The 22,366-nt window shown below is 38.1% G+C and overlaps 1 protein-coding gene across 1 annotated transcript in view; it reads right to left on the reverse strand.

Moving 5' to 3' along the window:
* The window catches only part of ZNF407 (zinc finger protein 407), a 391,671-nt gene extending 379,645 nt beyond the window's left edge, over nt 1–12,026 (reverse strand). Inside the window, exon 1 of the mRNA XM_063299035.1 lies at nt 11,982–12,026. The gene's annotated coding sequence lies outside the window, so the exon portion shown is untranslated. The remainder of the gene's footprint in view (nt 1–11,981) is intronic.
* Between the last annotated feature and the right edge of the window lie 10,340 nt (nt 12,027–22,366).

Here is a 22,366-nt window from a genome sequence, read left to right on the forward strand (position 1 = left end):
TCAGGAATAAGTATCTCTTTATGGCTCATCTTTGCTGGAAAGAATAATAGCTCAAAATCAAGAAACTGAATTGATGCCTCCTTGCAAATTTGCAAAAAGTCATTTATGAAACTGAAATAGTTTGCAAGTCTGCACCTAAAAGCTACTACGTACTCATTTCTGCTTGCTTCACTGTGGTTATTCTTTTCAAATGATGTTGAAAATGTTTATTCACACAATACACAAGTAATTCATCAGCAGAGGTCTTTTGATGCTGAGGAACCAACAAGACTAACACGTCCCTGATAGCACACAAATTGCATTGTGCAGACTATGAATATATAGGAGCTGCTGTAAGCCTATCATGATATTCCTGTTCAAGGATCTGAGTGCCATCAAAGAGGACAGAAACTAGGACCTGTCATAAAATTTCATAGTCTAACATAAACAAGAACATAAAAACAACTTGTAGTGCAACATGTAAACTGGCTTGGACAGAGAAGCTCCCATCCATTCTGTCCTAATGGTCCTAAGTTATTTTCTATGGCCTATGGCTAATGTGGAAATAAAACTGAGCAGATTTTAGGGAGCAGGTAAAGTCAAGTGATAAGAGAATTTAGTAAACTGGGAAAGACCATTGTCTTTCTTCCTTCAAGTGGAAGTTGAAATCTCTTTGAGCCATTGTACATAGTTGGAATTTTGAAAGTATGTTGTGGAGCCTAACATAAAATGGCTGCAAGGGAGTTATGACCAGAGACGAAAGGCAAACTGAGGAGGATGCTCCATACCTTCTCCTCTAGACCCCTAAGATGATCTCTTCCACTTCAGCTTACCTTTGTGGAAGTTTCTGGCCAGATGGGCACATTCCTAAACAAAACATTTGGCTACAGTCATGTACTGTTTTGTCAGCTAAGAATGCCTCTAAGGCAGTGTTTCTCAACTTCAGCAGCTTTAAGATGTGTGGACTTCAACTCCCAGAAGTCCCCAGCCAGTGTGCTGGCTAGAGACTTTTGGGAGTTGAAGTCCACACATCTTAAAGTTGCTGAGGTTGAGAAATTTTGCTCTAAGGTGTAGAAAAATGAGAAACCTCTCATATCGAATCATAAAAACATTATTATAAAAACCATAAAACTTTACTACAGAATAGCACAATAACCTCTGAAAAACAAAGTAAAATGGAAGGTTTTTCATGTAAGAATTGACATAGGCCTGAAAATAGAGAAACTGAGAAACATCTAGGGGCCATCTTCATCTTTGCTGTTAAAAAGATATTCAAATATATTTCCCACTTTGAAGCTAGAGCTACTTCAATCCACAATGACACAGATGCCACTTTACCTTCATCAGTGAGTAAGTACATCCAGAGGCTGCTCTTTTCATGAGTAGATTCAGTTGCTGAGACCACAAGAGTTCACAATTTAGCATCTACACAATCGCTTGTAACATCTGCAATGAGAATAGACTGACTTACTGAATTTAGATAATAGATGACTATGTAAACTTCATGGTCTCAGCTCCTTTGAAGCTATTTTTAAACTAAATAGCTTTCTTTGACCCTAAATACTGGCCTTAAATTCCATCCATCCATCCAAGCAAAATGGTTTCTAGAGGTTGTCAAACAACTGCAAACACCCCTGGAGGACACTAGGTAGCAAGATCCATTACAATCGAAGGAGCCTGGTTACCTTCATGGAAGAATCATGATAGAGGATTCTACTAGCTTCCCTGTCTGTTGTCAGGTATAATGCAAAGTATTGTTTTTAAAATAATACACAAATAAATTAAAGATTCATCAATTCTATTCTTCGTCTGTTTTCTTTTGCCTTTTAAGAACTGTGTGCCTGGTACCTTTTTTATTTGCCTAGATCTTTAAAGTTTGGTTTAAGGCAATTTACTTTTAACAAATTGTTCTATCTAAGTTCACTTGTTTGAATTGTTTTATTGGCTGTTTTTAATTGTTTTTATGTAGCCAGCTTTGGGAATTTTGCTTTGATTGAAGAGTGGGATGTAACATTAAAATCGATAGATAAATCAATAAAATAATTATCAATCCCATACTGCTCTCTAACTCATTATGAGTTGGAATAATGGAAAAATACTGCTCTTTTATATAAATGTTAGAGTCCTAAATTTAGAATGCAAAGTTTCCATTTTATTTAAAAATTAAAAAGCATGCTGTGCTGCAGTTGTGTTTGGCAGTTGAATTAGTGGCACCCCAACTGAGTTAAACAGTGCCTTCTTCCTATTAGGATATATATTACCATATCCTTTTTGTTTAAAGGTCTAAGAGAAAGCTAGAGGGAAGAAAGTACAACAAAGAAGAAAAAATAAATATGAAAAAATGAAGTGTAATGAAAGACAGCAAGAGCCAAAATATTGAGAAAACCTGACATCAGCAAAAAAGTATGCGAGCTAAAAGTAGAACAGCAAAGTATTTAATTAAACATCTGAAATTTCTATGTCTCAAAAAATTGTGGATCTCAGTGTCTTCACTCAGATTGCAATCACTACAAATGTAAGGAATGTAGACATCAGCTGTCGATGATCAAACTCCCACAGGCTGTTAACTGTTTTATCAGGAGTCTGGCTTTACTGGAAATTACCCATACTGAACAATTCTGATGGGTCAGACAAATTGCAATGCACTGAAGATATTGTTTTATAAAACAACATTCTGTATGTAGCTTTGTTTTAGAAATCCCTTTGACTTCCACCACAGTTTCATAATGGTTACTTGGCAGTATTACTTTCTACTTATATGTGTATTTATTATCCAGCACATACTCCATTCTCCTGAGAAAAAAAATAAAAATTCATTTAATGTACAGTACATCTACTCCGTCTCAAGCTTTTTTACTGTATGATTTATTTACTCATTTATAATGTGCTTTCAGTCCTATATAAAAATCTAAATACCATACAGATACTATCCTAATGTTTTACTGCAGTGTATCAGGTAAAACCCAAAGATGTTGCCAAGAAACAGAAACACATATACTGTAGAATAACCACGTAGAAAAATAGGCCATCCTGTAAAATTTATATTCTTTTCAACAGATATAAATCTAAAATAGTTGCATTAGCCAAAAACTATAGTCCTATACATTACTTTCAGATAAATTTCTCCAAGTTCAACAAAGCTTATTCACAGTGGGTAGAGAATTTAACCCAACTGGATCTACTCTTCATTTATTCTTAAACTTACTCAGCATGATGAAACTTTATGATATGTCTACATATACAAAGTATAGGGACAGCCCACAGTTCTCATTTAACAATCCATTTTATTTACAAATATATAAACTGAACATGCAATACAGGGGCACTAAAGCAACTCAAAATATAAAGCCAATGAGGTGGCACAGTCAACATGTTGGACTAGGTCTGTAGTGATTCGGGTTCAAATCTATCCTTAGCCATGGAAGCTCTCTCTTGGCCCAATCTATGCAAAAAGAAGTCTTCTCCTGAACTAAATGGCTGCCAGCAATGCAGAAAAGCAAAAGTAACATCCCATCATTTGCTGACATCACATCATTAGGTGAATTCTATTACATGTTACATGGAAAGAAGGAAATCAGAAATGGGGCTGCCTCCATCATCAGCAATCCAATCTCTGAAATCACCCTGTCCCCAAAGAGAACTACATCCTCACCATGCATGCAAAATAGCTTAGCTCAGAGGAATAAATATTCCAAGCACTGTGGTTTCCTTTTCATCTAAATTCTAGAATTCTACAGTGCAATTCATGCTTATCCTATAATATTCATCCTCTTGAAAGAAAACAAGTTGTCAAAAATTCAAAAGTTTCATGTACGTAATAATAAAATTCATGAACCTTGGGAGGTTTGTTACCAGACTGTCATCTTCTATTTGGATCCTTTCAGTAGCATTGCTAACTACAGGAGTGCAACGTGTGCACACACAGCAAATTCAAAAAGCAATCTTCAGATAAGATCAGAAGTGGTGATGTCTTGTCCTCACTAGAAGATTTACCCTAAATCTAAGCTACTTGCTTGCTCTATTGTAATACACAGCTATTAGTGATTACACTTACCTCTTAATACGGACTGTTATGCACTTATATTATGAACAATACCACAAGACAGAGGGCAAGTGAGCCAGCCAGTGGAAGATATATACGTACAGTTTCCAAATCCTTCATTCTTTAGATTGCCAGCCAAATTAGGAGAGTGGGAGGAGAGTAGCATTTTTCCCTTGAACTTGTTGCCAGAAAAATAAAGAGTGAAACACGCCAGAACCAATAGCCTACATCCATAAACCTAGTCCTCTGCAATCCCTAAATAAAAATCCAGATTTTGGTTAAGATTTTATTTCCGTTTCTTAGAAATGCCTAAAGTTTTCTGCCCAAAGCATTCAAAGCAGCATAGAATTAAAATGACAGCATGACCATAAAATGATCTATGAAGCAGGATCACATGGATAAACCAGGTGAAAAAATGTCAAAGCCCCAGGCTTGGGCTACCATAACCAGGCTGTAAAAAGGCAGATAATCAGTAGATTATTAGAGGTCTTTGTAACTCTTTGCTGACATTCAGATTAGTAGCCCTAGTCAAGGCACTTCTCTCTCTCTCTCTCTCTCTCTCTCTCTATATATATATATATATATATATACACACACACACAGTATATCAGGTGTTACCACTAAAGGCATCTCTGCTAGTGGTATATCATGGAGCAGGAATTCCATTGACAATCTCAACAAATGAGAAAGGGTTGTGTGCAAAAAACAACCCTGGGGACTAAATTTTAGCCCAGTGATGACTTTATGTGTGCAGTATTTGAGACTTTTTCCCCCCGTGCATTTTTAGGAGGGGGGTCAAAGGGAGAACTATATGTTGTAGGACCAGCAGGTATATATTTCCCTCTTTAATCCTCAAAAAATGGAGGCCAAAACTGGCCTGATTCCTTGGGGGGGGGGGGTTAAGGCTTAATACTCATTTTGGCCCTTAACACTTTAACTAGCCCCAAAAGCTGCAGGCTTAGAAGTTAGCCATCCTTGGTTTAAATAATCTGACTCCAGACTGTCCAAGACTTTGAAAGCACTTTTACCAGCACTTTAAACAAACTGTTACACCAGTACCCATCTGAGTGAAGAGCAATGCTGTACTTTCCAGACAAACTTACCAGGAATAACCATGATCTGTCCAGTTGTCATTCCAAGACAAATAATCCAGAGGATGCAGATGCTGACTATACTGAAAGTCACTACAACATCCCAAATGGCTAAAAAGGGCAAGTCTGAGAATCAGAACCCTCACTTCATCTGGTGGCTTACATAACATTATGGTTCAAGACTGAACATGGTGACATTAGCCCCTCTGTCCCCAACTACAGCCATATTTCTTGCTGGAGAACAAAAGCAGTTCTGCCAACTCTTGCCTTCCTCCATCACGGAAGGATGGCTTCATCCATACCTCAGCCTTGCCCTTGAAGGAGAAAGGCAGGGTGTGCGAAAGGCCAACCCAGTCCTGCTCCCCACCAATATCAGGCCACTAGTTCTACTGCAGAAGCAGAATCCAGAAGGAACTATGAAGCATGGGTAAAAAGCATGTCTACAAGAATGCTGGCGGAACTGGTTTGTAAATGGCCAAGGAAAGGAGAAGGAGGCAGGATTTCAATGGAGGGCCACTACTTATAGCTATGCATGCTGGTTCAGCCAGCTTGGAGGGTAAAAGCTGATTAGGCCGCAGACTGGAGAAGCACCATCCTGGTAATAGCACTGCTTTTCCCCTTCGCCCTCCCAACATAGCTAACTAACCAGTATCAAAGCCATCTATTTTTTTTTAAAAAAATGTTTTTTAAAAAGGACTGTAATGGAGCTGGATAATTTGGTGGCTATTACTACAAGGAAAATCAAGGTCTTCTCATTTCCCTATGTGCAGCATTTTCAGGATACTATCATGAACCTGTTATCTACTTTCCCCTCATTAAAACTCTGTTTTTCATTAATTCTGAATAGCCAAACTGATCTTTTGCTCCTTAAGAGAATTTGTAAAATGGGTATTCCAAGACAAGTGTAACTGGGGTAATATGCATTACAATTTGCCACATAAATTCAAGGCACTGACAGACAACATTTTTAAAGAAAACTCTTCATTAGCTTATCAGCTTTGAGTAATAAATAATTTAAAGTTAAAAATATGAACAAAAGGAAAAAGTCAATGAAAAAAACACACAGAGAGAAGGAGGCATCTGCTATATATCTGTCAAAATGAGCATTACTAAAACAAAGATTGTGTGCTTAATCTCATCCACAAAATTAATTTAGACATCAATCAGGATGAGCATGTTAAACAACTGCACACGTTTGTACTACTTTCATCTTTTTCAAGCCCAGTTTGAATACGGTAAAAGAGTTCACATACTGTGCTAAGTCAGATTTAGAACTATCACTAGGGATTCACAGGTTCCACTCCTGGGCAGTGAAACTCACTAGGTATCTGTGGACCAACCCACCTCAAAGGATTGTTGTTATAAGGATAAAGTGAAATGAGACTCCCATATAACCCACCTCAAGCTCTTGGAGACAGTAGGTTCTAAAACTAAGCTATTATTTTTATATTATTTCTGTTTCCTTTCACACAACTCCTGGCAAGGAATTTCTTCATCTTCCCTCTCTTGGGCCAAGAGGAGAATTGCCAGGAGATGCCATTTTTCAGTTTGGGATGTGGAATCCGAGCAACTAGAAAGTCTCTTTCTGCTGCTGAAGGGCCTTGCAGTTGATCTGTTTGCTTTGCTTCAAAGGGCAAAGTTGCTATGAAATTTATGAATGAAATGCTTAACAATGTAAGAACGGTGTTGGTATTATTGGTCTTCACTAAGTTATTGGTGTACTTTATGCTTTTTTAAATGCTGATATTACTTAAATTAACTGTATTTACTGAGATTGTAATGTTATATTTGGGCTAGGGGGCATAATCCAATAGTTTCCATTGATGAAAGGGAGCAGAGCAATTCCCCTATGCTCTTGTAAATCTGCCCCCATATATTCTAAAAAGTTTCCCAACTCACTGAACCAGATTTTGAACATATCAAAGGTGCAGAAGTGAGGACAGGAGGCAAAAGCCACATGACACAAGCAAAATTCACTTGCACAACATTGAATTAATAGAATTCTCTTTCCCCCTTATTCTGGCTCCACATATCCTTGGATGCATTTAAGGAGAATTTGAAAACAAAAAAAAAATATGTTCAATAAAGCAGACTGAGTGGTAGAAATGGTAGTGAGCAGATGCTGGGAATGGCAGTTGTTTTACTCTAAATCATATTAATAAAATTAGATGATAGGTAAGTTTAGGCTTTTATCATTGGACAGCATTATTTTCATTGTGATTGTAAATATATTATGGTATATGCTGATTTTATTCTTTTTCTGTCATTTTTAACTGCTGTTTTTTTTTTAATTTGTTAATTATTTCTATGGTTGGACCATGCCCCAACTGTGGAGAAAGGCTGCTCAGGAAGAGATAGCTTGTAGATACTCAAAAGACCAGACAATATTTGATTTTATGGCTATACCTGCCAGATGGAGGACATGAGGACAAAAGGGAGAACATGTCCTCCTTTTGCCAGACATCTGGTACCCCATGCCCATGTCCTTTTCCATGCAGAGAATACATTCTGAATTAAACAATTTCCAGACCATTTTTTTTACTAACTGCTTCTTCCCAAAAGAAGGAACAACATCCGTGCCAACCGCCATACTTTAATTCTAGGCCAAATGCATTCTGTTAGACTATGCATCCCAGCTGCAGGTACACATTTATTCCCAATGAATTTGTAGCATAAAACTATATAGAAAGTCACTCACCCATTTCCCTCATAAGTATGAGAAAGAATACAGAGATGTAGCCACTAAAACTGTTTGCCCAATGTAAGCCTCAGTAAACCTGGATAGGCCACCACCAGGAAATTATAGTCAAGATTACAGTCGAGTTTGGGAAGCCAGTAAATAAACACATTCCAGAAGGCAAAGGCAAACTACTTCTGTATTGTTGCCAAGAGAACTATATGGACATATAATGCATACATATGTCTCAGCTTTACTAAATAAATATGTTTCAAAATAATGTTCAAGTAGCTTGCATGACACCCTGTCATTAATTCTTTTTTAAAATGTTCTAAAAAGCATTACATCTGTTTAAAGGGGTCCTGAAATTCAGTTGAAAGTAGTCGCCCACTTTGCTCAAGCAAAATATGGATCTTTTTAAAATTCTGTACTAGTCTTCTTTAATGTAGATGCCATGCAAGTGTTTTGGCTTTGATTCAGAACTGCCACCAAAAGCCATGCTGGCTGAGGAATTCTGCCAATTAAAATTGCCATATTGGGTTATGCCCAGATCGGGTAATCTAATTTGTTCCATAATATAGCCTGAAAAACTTTCATGTTTGTCCTTGTGCAATATTTATAAGTAAGATTTAACAATGCATTAAATATAGCCAAGTTAAAGTGCAAGATTGTAATTATATTTGCAACTGGTTTAAAGTAAGCAGAATGCCTCAATATAGCGCTAACAGCTTGATTTTGTTTCTTACTTGAACTATGACAGCTTGAAACAGTGACCATTATTATTATTTATTACATTTACAGACTGCCAAATCCTTAAGAATTTTCAGCAGTTTATAGATAAGATACAGTACATAAGAAATAATAGACAATAAACAAAAAGTATACAAAGAAAAGATCCACAAACTAATCAACACAGAATAAAATACACTTAACCAAACCAAACTATTATCAAACCAAGATGGAATCAAGGCCCAAATGCCCTCCAGAGAGTTCTGTTTTAAGCAGCTGTCAATCCTTTGAGGTAGGCCAGGTCCGGAAATAGACAGAAGATTTCAAGAATGCCATTTTACTGATGTAGAGTGTAATAACACAATCTCAAAAGCCTGCCAGAATATCCCTCTGCCCCCTCTTATACTAAGCAGAATCAAAGTAGAGTTATTTTGCATTTCTTTCTCACCCTTTCTCCTTTCCCAGGACTGAGCTGTCGTTTACTTTGACAATTCTTGCATTCCTTCACTAAAGTTATCTCTGTACAACAGCCACTCCAAATAAGAGGCATGGCCACTGAAAAGCAGCACCATCAAGTCTCAGACCCCCTCACCTCCTTGAACTTTGGCACTGGAAATAGTTTCTCCCAGGTAGATCAAATTGGCCAGGCCAGTTCCAATGAGAGCATGAATTCCTGCAGATAACTAGGTGCCAAGCCATGTAGCACTTTGGGGTTTAGTTCCAGCACTTCACATTGCACCAGGAAGCCTGTTGGCAACCAGTGCAAAGCCTGCAGCTCTGGTGTAATGTGCCTCCACCTGCAAACCTCAGGCAGCACAAGGGCCGCTGCACTGAGCCAACTGCAATTTCAAAGGCAGCCCGGCATGGAGCACATTGCAGTAGTCTAAGCCGCTGGTGATAAAGGCATGAGTCATTGTAGCAAGATCTTCCTGCCCCAGGTAGGATTATAATAATAGTAATATTATAATACATCTTCCATAGCTATGGAACTTCACTGAACCATATGCATTTAAAGCACAAGTGCAAATGTCTCTAAAGGAAAGGGCATTTTCACCCAGACCTCTGAGTAAGTTCCATCCATACAAATGCATGAACAAACATGCAGCATGTTGGACGGTTCTATAACTACATCACGCCACTAATTAAAAGTACACATGGCTATTTTACATTTACATTTCTCTTTTTTTAAGATACACAAATTGGGATTATGTAGCATTTTGGATTCATACTAAAAAAGGTGCTTCGAAGTGCACATACACCACCTGTCAGCAAATTCTTAAACTCAATGTATTTTGTACCAGGAATGGCAGCCACACAACCCCAGGAAAAGGTGCAGCTGCTATAAGAAGTTTCCAATAGGTACTATGAGAGCATCCCTGCGTGCTCCAAAGAATTGTTTTCCCCAACAAAGCTGAGTACTGCACAACCCTAATACAAATCTTTACAACTATACAACAAGCAACATACATTAGGGCTCTAAGTATGCTGAAGGATACATTTCACAATAAATATTCTTCTGTGCAAAACTACATCCATTTTTATTCAAAATGTAAGTCCACATCAAGCTCTTAGTTTACCAAGCATCTCTTTTTAGTTGGTGAACCATATTGGGAAGTTAAAATCATGCTGCAAGAAATAAATGGCAAAGCACTTCTGTTTTGTTTGCCAAGAAAACCACACAGATACATCCCGGTAGTTAACAAGATTTGAACTTTTTCCTTAATATTATAGTATCTGGTGACAATTGCTGACATCTCATTATATGGATGTTGAGAACTACTACCCTGAATCTCATAGATCACTGTTTATCATCACTGCTCTCACATTCTCTTAATAGGAACTATGCAAAACTCAGAATTTTTTCCATATATGCTTAAAGAACATCTGCAGATTTTCCTGTGTCAGAATGTCATGACGATACAAAAGAATCTACTGAAACCAGTTTGACTTTTTAGCCTAATTTCAATATGGAATTGCTTTGGTTGTTCCATGTCAGCCTTCCCAAATCTGAAACCATTAAAATACACTGAGCTACATCTGCAATGATAGTCAAATAGAATGGTCTTGTGGCAAAGGGATTATGGAAGTTAAAACCCATTATACAGCAACCAGGTTGAAGGAAGTTGCTAAGAGGATTATTTGCCCCAGGAAATGCAGAGAATCTTGCTGTTTCAAAAGCCTGGGACATTCTGTACCAGCTTTGCTTTGGCTGTTTTGAAGAGGCCAATGTAGGGGGCAATGCCCTTAACAACAAAAGACAATTCTAGGATACCAGTGCTGTGTCCTTCCTTGATCTTTGATTTATTAAAATTTCATATGGTTTCGGTGTGGCTGCATATCGTTTAGCATTATATTTTTGAACCACAATTGGAAGCCTCCCAAAGTCTTGAACGGCAGGCCCCAGAGCTCATCCAAATGTTGCCACTAATTTTTAATGTTAAAAGAGTGTGTCTGAGTATGTTTTAAAGATATTGAAAAAGGATCTTTATTACAACTAAGCCAAATGTCCCATAACACTGCACACTTTTTAATTCAGTAGAGAAGTATGCAGGATCCTTCATCTGGCTCCACTTCTCTCTGGATCCACTCATAAAACAGACTTCTGCAGAAATCTTGACAGAATGACAGCCATCTAGCAGTGTGTGTGGTCATGCCCTAAACCAGTGTTTCTCAGTCTTGGCAACTGTAAGATGTGTGGGCTTCAGCTCCCAGATTCTGGGAGCTGAAGCCCACACATCTTACAGTTGCCAAGACTGAGAAACACTGCTCTAAGCTCTTCATTTCCAACTATTCTCTAGATAAATCAAATGGCCTATATTTGTGCCTAGTAAAGGCTTCCAGATATGAGTTGCTAGACAGCAGCATAGAATTAGTGGTATCTGGTATCTCTAATGGAGCAAACGAACAAGCCACCTGAGCACAACAAGCTTTATCGCGCAGGTACCGTCAAGTCTTGGTGAACTAGCATTTAAAAACTCTCTATAAGTTTCTCAGGTACTTTACTTTCGCATTTCTGGATAATAGCTGTCGCGCCTGGTACCTGCGCAGTACGACAAAAGTCGTAGATAATTATTATCTCGCATGCGCACTCGAGACATGAACTCTTTCCCCCCCCTTAAAATAAGGGCGAGAAGACTTACAGCGTTAACCAATCACTATGTACTGTTATATTCCCGCCCTCCTTGCCCAACCACTCAGAAATGCGTTCATAAGCCACGGGTGGCGGCAGCGGGTACTGATTGGCCAAAAACTTGTATTTTTTTTTACCTTCCAGCCCATTACCGAGAGGAGGAAGGGGGTTAAAACGACGGCAGCAGAAAGGCCCAAAAAGCCCTACGGAAAGGAAAAAGGTCCGGTGAAAGTCTGGGAAAACCATCTGCCCCACAGATTGACTCGTATAACAATCACATGCGGAGGTCTTCCTGAAACGCGCGGTAACTGCCAACCGTTGGTCTTTGCTTACCAGGTGGGGGAGCCGTCTTCCTCCGCTTGTGATGATCTTGGTCACAAGTGGCGTGCCGTAGAATCGCCGTAAGACGTCACTGTCGGAACGTAATACGTAACGTCCTGCGACAGGTGTGGGCGGGAAAACTGGAAACGTCGTGACAGCAGAGCGGCAAAAGCCGCGTGAGGCGGTGCGCGAGTGTTTTTTTTTTTTTTAATGAAACGTTTTTATCGGTGCCTCGAGGTTTTCACCGGAGCACGAAATGGAGCTACTCTCAGGAAAGCCGTGACAGTTGTGGTGCCGGTGTCCGCCGATAGGCCTTGCGTCTGTCCCGGAAGTGTGCCCTCTGAGAAATGAGGGGATAGGTTATGCTTGGCATATCAGTGAGGAAGACATGCGTTCTTTACATGCTCAGAGGTTCTTCTGTCGTTATAACGGCCTAGCAGACTAATAGTTACTCTGAACAGATTTTGGGATTTCATTGGTCTCAGAAGGGATTATGCACGTAGATATATAACGAAGTACAAACTAACAGCCTACATCTGCGCCATACCAGTACATTTGATCACTTTACAGTATAGAGGGGCTGGAGAAATCCGGAGGAGCACTGAATGGCAGCAAAAGGCTAGGATTTTCTGAATCTCTTTGCTGACATCTAGTGGTCGTCTGGAATTTTGTAGACTGGATATTGAAGGTTTAGATGCGAGCCCAGGAAAGTGGACTGAGCCCAGTACAAAAAAACTTCTTGTGTGTCCTTTCTCTGTATTTACATTTCAGTCATTCTGTGGAGAGGACTGTGATGTGGTAAATTGATTTTCTAGTCTTTAAACTACTGTGAAAGGTGAAAGGTCCCCTGTGCAAGCACCAAGTCATGTCTGACCCTTTGGGGGGATGCCACTTTCATGACGTTTTCTTGGCAGACCATAGCGGGGTGGTTTGCCATTGCCTTCCCCAGTTGTCACCTTCCCCAGCAAGCTGGGTGCTCATTTTACCGACCTCGGAAGGATGAAAGGATGGAAGGCTGAGCCGGCTACCCGAGAATCCAGCTTTTTCTGGGATCCAACTTGGATCGTGGGGAGAATTTCGGTTGCAATATTGCCGCCTACCACTCTGCGCCACATGAGGCTCTTTAAACTACTACAACACTGTTTTTTTGCAAAAGCATAACCCAAGTTCCTCTCTGGAAATGGTTTCAATGTTACATTTTTGAACTAAGAACTAAGTCACAAGTTAATTAAACTGAAAAGATTTAAGAAAAAAGGTAAGTTACTATTGTGCAGCTTTGATTTGTCTATAATCAAGTAGTTGCTCATCTTGTTCTTTTCTGGAATCAGCTATTCTTTCTCTTAGTACTTATACTATTGAGAACATGAAGAACAGTTCGATCTATTCATTTAAATCAGCTAATAGCAAAGATAATAGCAAATGTCAAATTAATTTAAAAGTAATAGCAAATATCAATGTAAAAGTTAATACCATACAATAGCATGGGGTATTCTGGCAGGTTAGCACTGTGTACATTTTTTCAAACACATCACTGTGTGGTAATTATTAATTTGGTATCCCATCAGCGAGGAAAAAGGTTTCATATACAGATTCTCTGATAGAATAGTTATAGCAACTGATTGCTACACAATTGGGTGGGCGGAGCTAAGATGGCGACTGAGCAGCAGCTTCTCTGCTGAGTTCCTCACAGTATTTTATATGTTCTATTCTTTTTTATAAACAGCCTAGCTACACATCTTAATTTTTATCTAGCTTTATTTTATAAACACATTCTTCGCAAGAGATATTCTACACAATTTGGGTGGGAATACAGATAAATAAGCATTCTCTTAGAACATTTATACGTGTGTAATGTGAAGCTAACTTGTCTCTGCTTTGCCGTTTAATTCATATATGAGCTGAAATTATATTAGTTTACTGTGTGTTGTGTTCAAGGCATAGTTCCAGTATATGTCTACAACCTAATATAACTGTGATATATGTCCATTTGTTTATAATAGTCCTAGCAACCATGAGCTTAGTGTTGATTTTTGTCATGGAGAAGCTAGTTATTACACATTCTTGTTTCTTTGCTATCTCATCTAGGGGGGGGGGAAACAGCATTTTCTGCTGAGAGTACAGTTCTTGGCCCACAAAAAAATATAAAATTGTAGTTCTCTACTTCTGGAATCAAGCAACAAGGACTTTAGTGCAAAAGAAAGCATTTAAAAAGTAAGTATGCCACGATTCTAATAAAAAATATAGGGTTAGAATTTAAGAAAAGATTCTGTAAAAACTCATGTAGCCAGTAGAGGGTGTACAGTGGACATAGATAACTCTATTAGTGCCTCTTTTTTAAAAAATGGATTTGTTTCTATCAAATGTTCTTGAAATGTTTTATGTCATTTGTGAGTAGTAATATAGCATAAGGGAAATCAATAGAAGATTCACAAGTTTACAAAATGAAGGTGTTGAGATTCACTCCTGTTTCTTGCTATAGTGGGAGGTATTTACAGTATATAAGAAGCACCTGGGATTGCTTTTTCTTTTTTCTTTTCATTTTTATATATTTATGCTCTTTGGGCTATATTTTTAAATTAGATGAATTCATTTATTTCTCAATTAGACTTATGATGAATTGTCTTCAGCATTCATATGATACAATTATCTTTAACCATTGTACATTATAGTATTAGTATACCAATTTACTTCCCAGAAAATGTTGTACAGTAGTGATAGATCCCAATATAAAGATTATCATATAAATGGCCTTTCTGATATTTTATTGAATAGGTACGCATCTGTGAAGATATTGGATATATTTCTGTGTTATGGCTATGTAGCCCATGAAATCTCTTTTATATATGCAACTGAATCGTATTTTGGGCTCCTGAACATCTTTGAATGTTCGATTCAAGGGAGAAAAAAATCATTCCAGCAAGTAGAAGACTCACAGCAGAGATGGATGGGTTAGAAATGCTGCACGATCTGGTAGCTTTCTTGTGTAAGTTTTTAATGAGGGATGTTCAAAAATATATTCCCCCCTTGATGTTTGAAAATATTCCATTTGCTTTACCAATTAATACTCCTGCATTGTGGTATAGGCCTAAACCGCTGATGTTAGGTCCATTAAGCTCTATGTGTCCAATCAAACTGAAGCAACATAATATGGTGGTCTTGAACAAACCACATTCCCAGTAGCAGGTACCAAATAATATAAGCACATATCTATCATATTTTTAATAAGGAAATTTGAAACGGACCTCAAGATTGTATATTTTGCTGCAAGTTAAGTTCCAGCATTCAGAGCCTTTTCTTATCATTATGCGTATAAACAAGTAAAAGTGTCCCATTGAATTGCATGGGAACTCCTGAGTGGATATCTACAATATGCATTGTACCTAGAATACAAAAAGAATATTTGAATTCATGGATTAAGTAACATAATGAAGTTTTGAAAAAATTTAATCTGTTACGTTTTTCTACAAAAGTAACTTATATAATAACAGATTTGTAATACTGCAACCAAGTACAAGCTGGTTGCCAAGCACGGCAATTTTGATCACGTGACTACAGGGATGCGGTGATGGACATAAGTGCAAGGACTGGTCGTAGGTCACTTTTTTCAGTGATGTAACTTTGAACCAGATGCATTTTATTTCCAGATGCAAAAAAAGTGCCTTGAGTTCCAAGGTTGGACAGAGACAGAGGTAGTAAGCATTCTATTTTAATAATTCTTCCAGAATAAAAAACATCAACTTTAAAGCAATACGTTTTTTTAAAAAAATAAACAGCCCTATTCCTGCATAGTGAGATTCATGAGGAATATGCTGATAAAATATGAAATAGCAGGTGGGCAAGATAGATTTTGGAGGTTCACTTAAAGGAAAATATTTAGCAATAAATTAAGGACTAATGGCAGCATCTCATACACATGTTTTATTATAAGAAAGAATGATGACTATTAGATTTTCTGTGAATATGCATAAAGGAAATCAGATTTTCTGGCAGCATCCAGAAAGTGTGTTGGAGCCTATATTGTATATTCTATGACCGTGGTTATTGAAATACTGAGGTAACATAATGTCCATGTAGTTTGGTGTTTTTCAAACTTGGCAACTTTAAGATGTGTGGACTTTTAACTCCCAGAATTCTGGCTGGGGAATTCTGGGAGTTGAAGTACACATATCTTAAAAGTTGCCAAGTTTGAAAAAAACTGATGTAGATCTACCTATAGTTTGAAATATTGACAAAGAGTGTTGAGGAAATGGAAGCTTATGTTAAATCTTACTGTTTTATGAATAGGTTTTTAATTAGGAGTACATAGATGCAGAGAATTACTACACCATATACATAATAATATCTTAGTGAAGTTCCTCAATCACATAAAGGTAGGAGCTCTGAAGAGTAAAGGATTGAATTGGAAGATTTTGCTGAATATTAGTCCTATGCATCTTCTGATGCTACCTTTCTGTTAATTGAGATGATGGGAAGATGATGGGAAAAGCCTGAGAGAGAGATGTATTTTTACGTTATGTGTCAAGTTTTTATTTCAAATGTGGCCACCTCAAAATTAGCATTTTTATTGAGTTCATTTTGTTTTTCTGTGACAGGAAGAATGGCTTCATAAACCCAGGGATCAAGATACAACCTGAAGAATTAACAAGCGTTGCTGAAAACAAATTCTGTTGTATCTTATTCAGCACAACACAGTTTACCAAAGTTTGTTTCAATGGTAAAAACAAATACAAAAATGTTTATTAAATCTCCATTGGGATGGCTTATTTTTAATCTAGAGAAAACCTCCTCCCCCACAAATGAGACTCTAAAAACTATGTTCAATTTCAGTTTATTGAATATTTTTAATAAGATCTTATGTAAAATTGATATAGTCATCAGGAGTCAGGCTCAATTTGAGATAGTCTTTCCCTCTAAAGTAAAACCCTTTCATTTTTTTCTGTATTTTCATCTGTTGTATTTGGTACATTTTATTGTGTTGGTGCTGCCTCCCATTTTATTTTTATGTAACTGTTTTAATTGTACATTGTTCAGTACTCAGATGCAACTGTAGCTGAAATAGCAAACTAGAGGAATCTGCGGCTTGAGGCAACCCCATATTTTGCAGAAGAAAACCTAGTGCCCTCCAACTGTTGGAGCTAAAGTTTCTGGAGTTCCCATCTAACATGGTTACCAGCAACACTAGTTGAGAGTTTGAGGAAACACATCACCATCCGCATAGGGGAGCACCATATTGTGAAGGGGATGTCAGGGGCTGAGTTAGAAGAGACAAGAATGTCTGGTGAAGTCTGAATGCAAAATGTATTTGTTAGAAATTAGCAGCAATATTTTGCAGTGTGTTTTGCAATTTATTCCATTCTTGCTCCAATTATAACATCTGCTTCTCCTTCCTCCTCAAAAGTCAGTCTGCCTTCCACAGCCACTAAACATACATACTTGCTCTTTATGGAGCTGTTTCCAGATACATCCCCTCCATGGCCTCTTAATTTTTTATTCCTTACTCTGAAGAGATTAAAAAATAGCTTCCTACAGTAGCATGAGAAATGGCCATGACCATTCATGCAGTCTCACCTCACTGATGTTACAGTATGTGGTTAATGAACATAAGCATCAGTTACTTCCAACCCATGAATTCATTCAAATGCATGAAAAGAACCCGATGCACACAACTCATTCTGCATATCTGGGAATTTTGCAAAGATCGTTTACAGTCAGAGTATACAGAGCTAGATGTACTTAATGTAAAATAGGACCATCTGTTCTTCTCATGGCCATTTGTCTACCCGATCCTAATAATTTCAACCAAACCAGGCTTAAGATTAGGTAATTGTCATGAGTAAGGATGGCAAGCAGGGGGCTCCCTTCCAGACTGTTAAGCGCATGCGTAGCACTGAGCCATTCCAAGAGGCACAGATTGGGACTGCCTTAACCTGCGGGGTTTATATGGCTGGGTTTTCCCACGTTTGTTAGGATTACTGTTATGTATTAGCAATAAAACATTAGAGAACAGTTCCCTGTCTCAGAGTGTTTCCTGGGAGTCAGGACAGTAATAGTTGCATGTATTTACACATTATAAGGGCAAAACTATCTAAAATTCTATGAAATGTAACCTAAATTATACTCAGTTATACTCAATTAGATTAACTCAACAGAATTCTTAAGTCACTGGTTGCTTCCCAAATCATCCTCTGAATGCAAAACTCGCTTAGCACATTCCACCTGCCCAAAGGAGAAATACATGAACACCTGGAGGAACAGCCTTAAGTTTAATCTGCCATTAAGTAATTCATTAATAGCTTGAAAGTCTGGGTAAATACGTTGGATGTTTTGTTTCAAATTAAACATATTATGCATTTGGGAGTACTCCAAATATCCTCTCAAGAGTCCCCTCCCAACTCTTGGGAATTACAGTAGTTTTCTGTTAGTACATTTATCAATGTGGGTGCCATAAAATAGTGCCTTTTAAACGCTGACAAACAAGCTGCTGAAACAGTATGTTTTACTCTCCCACAAAGGGACCTGATGCCAGAACACTCTGGTAAAATGTTTGCTGATCTCTTGTGATTATCCATCCTTATTTCCCCTTAAAAATTAAACAGAAAGTGCTGTGTTCGAAGCAGAAAATCAGTCTGAGCTGTGAGTGCAACAAACCCTATCGTATAAGAAATCTCAGCAATCTGACGAGAGAGAAATACATTGTGTTAATGTTTTGAACTCATCTTATGCTTAGGTTGCATTTATGAGTAATTTTTGTATCACAGAAGTAATTCCTTTTCATGGAAGCTGAACTTACTCTGAATAAGTGCTGACAGACTCGTGCTGTCGGTCTTGTGCTGTCTTGTGCTGACAGACACAGTAAGTGCTGACTGTCCTGAATCTTTACATGGAAGAGGAATGCTGTATACACATTAATAGTATTAAGGGAGTATCTTAGATAACATTCAAAAGTACAAACGTCAGGTCTACAGATATAAAAGGTGCAGTCAAAGGTGCCATTATTTGTGATCAGTTAGATCGAAATAGGTAAAATTTATATATTGCTGGCTAGTTTAAATATATTCTGAAATTTCTGTTGTTCTAGTTGGACAGATGAAGATTGACTTGCTGACAACACCCCTACCAACACAAACAGGGCAAGCCTGAGAGCCTGTATATAAACTGAGAGCAAGGCCCACTCCCTCTTTGCACTGAAGATGTTGCCTAGTCTGGCAATGAAATGTCTGCAAGAAAACCACAAGGCACCAAGGATTCCCCAGTTCAACCCTGAGCTACAAGTATTTGCTTCGATTTCCCATCTTGAAGCGGGAAGCTCACAAAAAACACCACATACACCATAAAATATGTATAATACAAGTTAAGAAGAAAACCCTTATCAAATCTTTGAAAGAAGATTGGAATCCTGAATTCATCCAGATACGTGATATAGATCCACCCACTTTGCATTACTTCCCAACTACTGTAGCTCCCAGTCCTTTGAAAAACAATGTGTAGCCCTCGGCCTCCAAAACTTTGCCCAGTTGATTATCGTCTGTCAGCATGAGGGTGCAGTTTCCTCTCATACTCTGAGCAGCTTACACTTGGTGCTGCTTCTTCCTGCCTTTCCCACATTTCATCAGATGATTTGCTCTGCGCTTCATGGCCTTGAAGCTGAGCAGTTGTTAGTTGCTGACCTGACATTTCTGCCCTGCGGTCTGGAGCTCATCCCTGACTGCAAGAATGAGGAAATCCAGCATTCTTATGGCCCCTATTCTAGGTAAACAGATCAGATGCTTAAAACTTGCTGGTGCAGACAGTATTTCACTCTGCAAATGACTCCTGCTTCCCTCCCACTTGATGTAAAACTAACCAGTAATGTCAGAAAAACATCTCTTTGTCAATCTTTGAATAGAGGTAGCCTCCCTTTGAACAGCAATCACAAGTGTTCTAAGTGCAAGAAATGTACAATGTGTGTGCAAATTATGACGTCGGCTATTAAAAAACAAGCATGTAATTTTGCCCCAGGAATACATGATCTGAGATTGGGCGCCAAATAAATCTGTATTTTAAATGGAAATTTTAAATCTAATTGGGCTGTTCATGAGCGTTGCAATTATGAACACAGTACAATAAGAAAAACTTTTGGCTTCCTTTAACGCTCATCAGAAATAGCCACAAGCAAATTCTCACATATTGTCTTTGTTTTGTTTTTAGCTTCAGTAATCCTCAGTTTAATTAGCGTGAAAGTAAAACGCTGCAAGCAATTACTGCTTTGGCTACGTGGCGCTTCATGAGATTTCAGGACGCACTGAATCATTGCCTTGCACAGCTTGACTTTCAAACTGCAGAATTAGAAGAAGTTTGTTTCATAAGGATCCTTGCAGAAGACCTGCATGTGTGGCTCTGTCTATAGGATATATACTTCTCAATAGCTTCCTGCTTTCCATGAAAACTCGATCCCAAATATCTTCATTTTTTCATCAGTCAACAGACAGTTAATATTATAACTGCCTAAAATCCTGAAGAGCAAATATAAAAGTGCCAATGAACTCTTGCAAACACTGTAGAGCAGATTTTCCTAACCTGATGACCTCTAGATGTGTTTCCACTCATACATATCTGGAGGATATTGGTTGGAGACTATTGAAAAAGGAGTTACCATCTAAAGGAACTGATTAAGATCTAGTGGAAAGAGACAATATTATACCATAAAACATGTACTCAATAACTGCTGAAAAAAACAAACAATTAAAATTGCTTTCATTTTTAATTTTGTAAATATTTTTAAAGTATTTTAAAATTAAACATAAATTAACAATAGAAGATTCCTTTATTTTATAAAAATAAAGTATTTTATACTCTTTTGATTTAGACCAAAACAAAGCCAAATATAATTTCAGAATACCTTTACTAATCCCAGCATTTTAGCTCAAGAACATGGGAGTTGAAAGCAACTGCCTATTTCTCAGTCGCTTACATTCCCATAGTTATTGTATATTAAAGCCCAAAAATATAATAACCATCCCAGATAAATGAGAAATTATTTTAGAACATAACTATCTCATGGTGCCTGGATCTCTTTTGTCCAAATGTTAACATCAGTTTCTAATCTCATTCTGGTACTGACTGTATCTGAATCTGCAAAGGTCTTCTAAAATAAAGATACAAATTATGTTGTCATTGTTGATTGGTCCTGTTTTTAAGATTATAATATCCATCTGTTTTTCAGAAACATGTACAATTGACTGAAAATTATCTAACATCAGTTTTTTTAAAAAAACATTACTCTCTTAGTGGGCAACAAAATAGAAATATGGCAGAGAAAAATGCATGTTTCAATATTGCCAAAGCACAAGATGATTTTATATGCTAAGCAAGCTTAAAAATAAAATACAGAAAAAGATCAGATCAGCTCTCTTGCATAATGGAATCCTAGATAACTCAGATGTTTGCACACTATTTTGTAACATTCAGCTTGGCTTAATAAAGGTATTGCTCTAGTGTGAATTTCCCTTTTTTTTAAAAAATGAAGTCACTCTCAGTTGGACACCAGCCTTAGTAAAGGTCCTTTAGAGGTGCCTGGGACACAGTGTTGTTTTGTTATCTGGGATGAGTTTGATCCTGCTGGGCCTGAGGAAGTGAACTGGATCTTCATGACTGTAAGCTTGGCCACCTGTCTATTATATCCATGCCCTTACTGGCTGGCAAAAGCCTCCCAGGAGGTGACGTGGTTGGCTTCTAGCAGCAGTTAATTCTTCTTGAGAGAGGGGGTTGTCCCTTCACCTCTTAAGGAGGCATTGGTTTTCCCCCTTCTCAAGAAACCATCACTAGGCCCAACCATTCAAGGTGCTGGTTATGACCTATAAAGCCCTATATGTCATGAGACTGGACTGCTTTTCCCCAGTTACATCTACCTGCCCCATCAGGATCAGCAGGAGAGGCATGTTACCGGTCCCATCTAGAAAAGAGTGTCATCTGGTGGGACCTAGGAAGAAGCTTTTTCTGCCATAGTGCCCACCCCGTGGAACATCACCCCCTGGGACCCTAGATTGGCACCGACCAGCCCAGCCTTTAGGCAGGCCCAGAAGACATGGCTCTGCCGCCACGCCCAGGGGTCCAGCAATGGTCAGAACCTCTTATAGTGGCTGTGTTGAGCTGATGTAGAATGCATTCTGCCGCTGATCACAATTTTCTATTTTTTAAAATTGATTATGGACAGTTTTTATAAGTCTGAATATTGGTTTTTAACTTACTTTTATTGGATTGGTTTTACCTATTGTGAACCACCCAGAGTTGCTTAGATGAGACAGGTGGCCATCCAAATCGAATTAATAATAACAACAACAACAACTTTTCATAGCTACTCCAGAGTTCTTAAAGTGGCTCAGTGTCTACCATAAGCAACAAAGCCATTGCAATGGTAT

Source organism: Candoia aspera, chromosome 3 (assembly GCF_035149785.1).
Source record: "Candoia aspera isolate rCanAsp1 chromosome 3, rCanAsp1.hap2, whole genome shotgun sequence".
Taxonomy (NCBI): Eukaryota; Metazoa; Chordata; class Lepidosauria; order Squamata; family Boidae; genus Candoia; species Candoia aspera.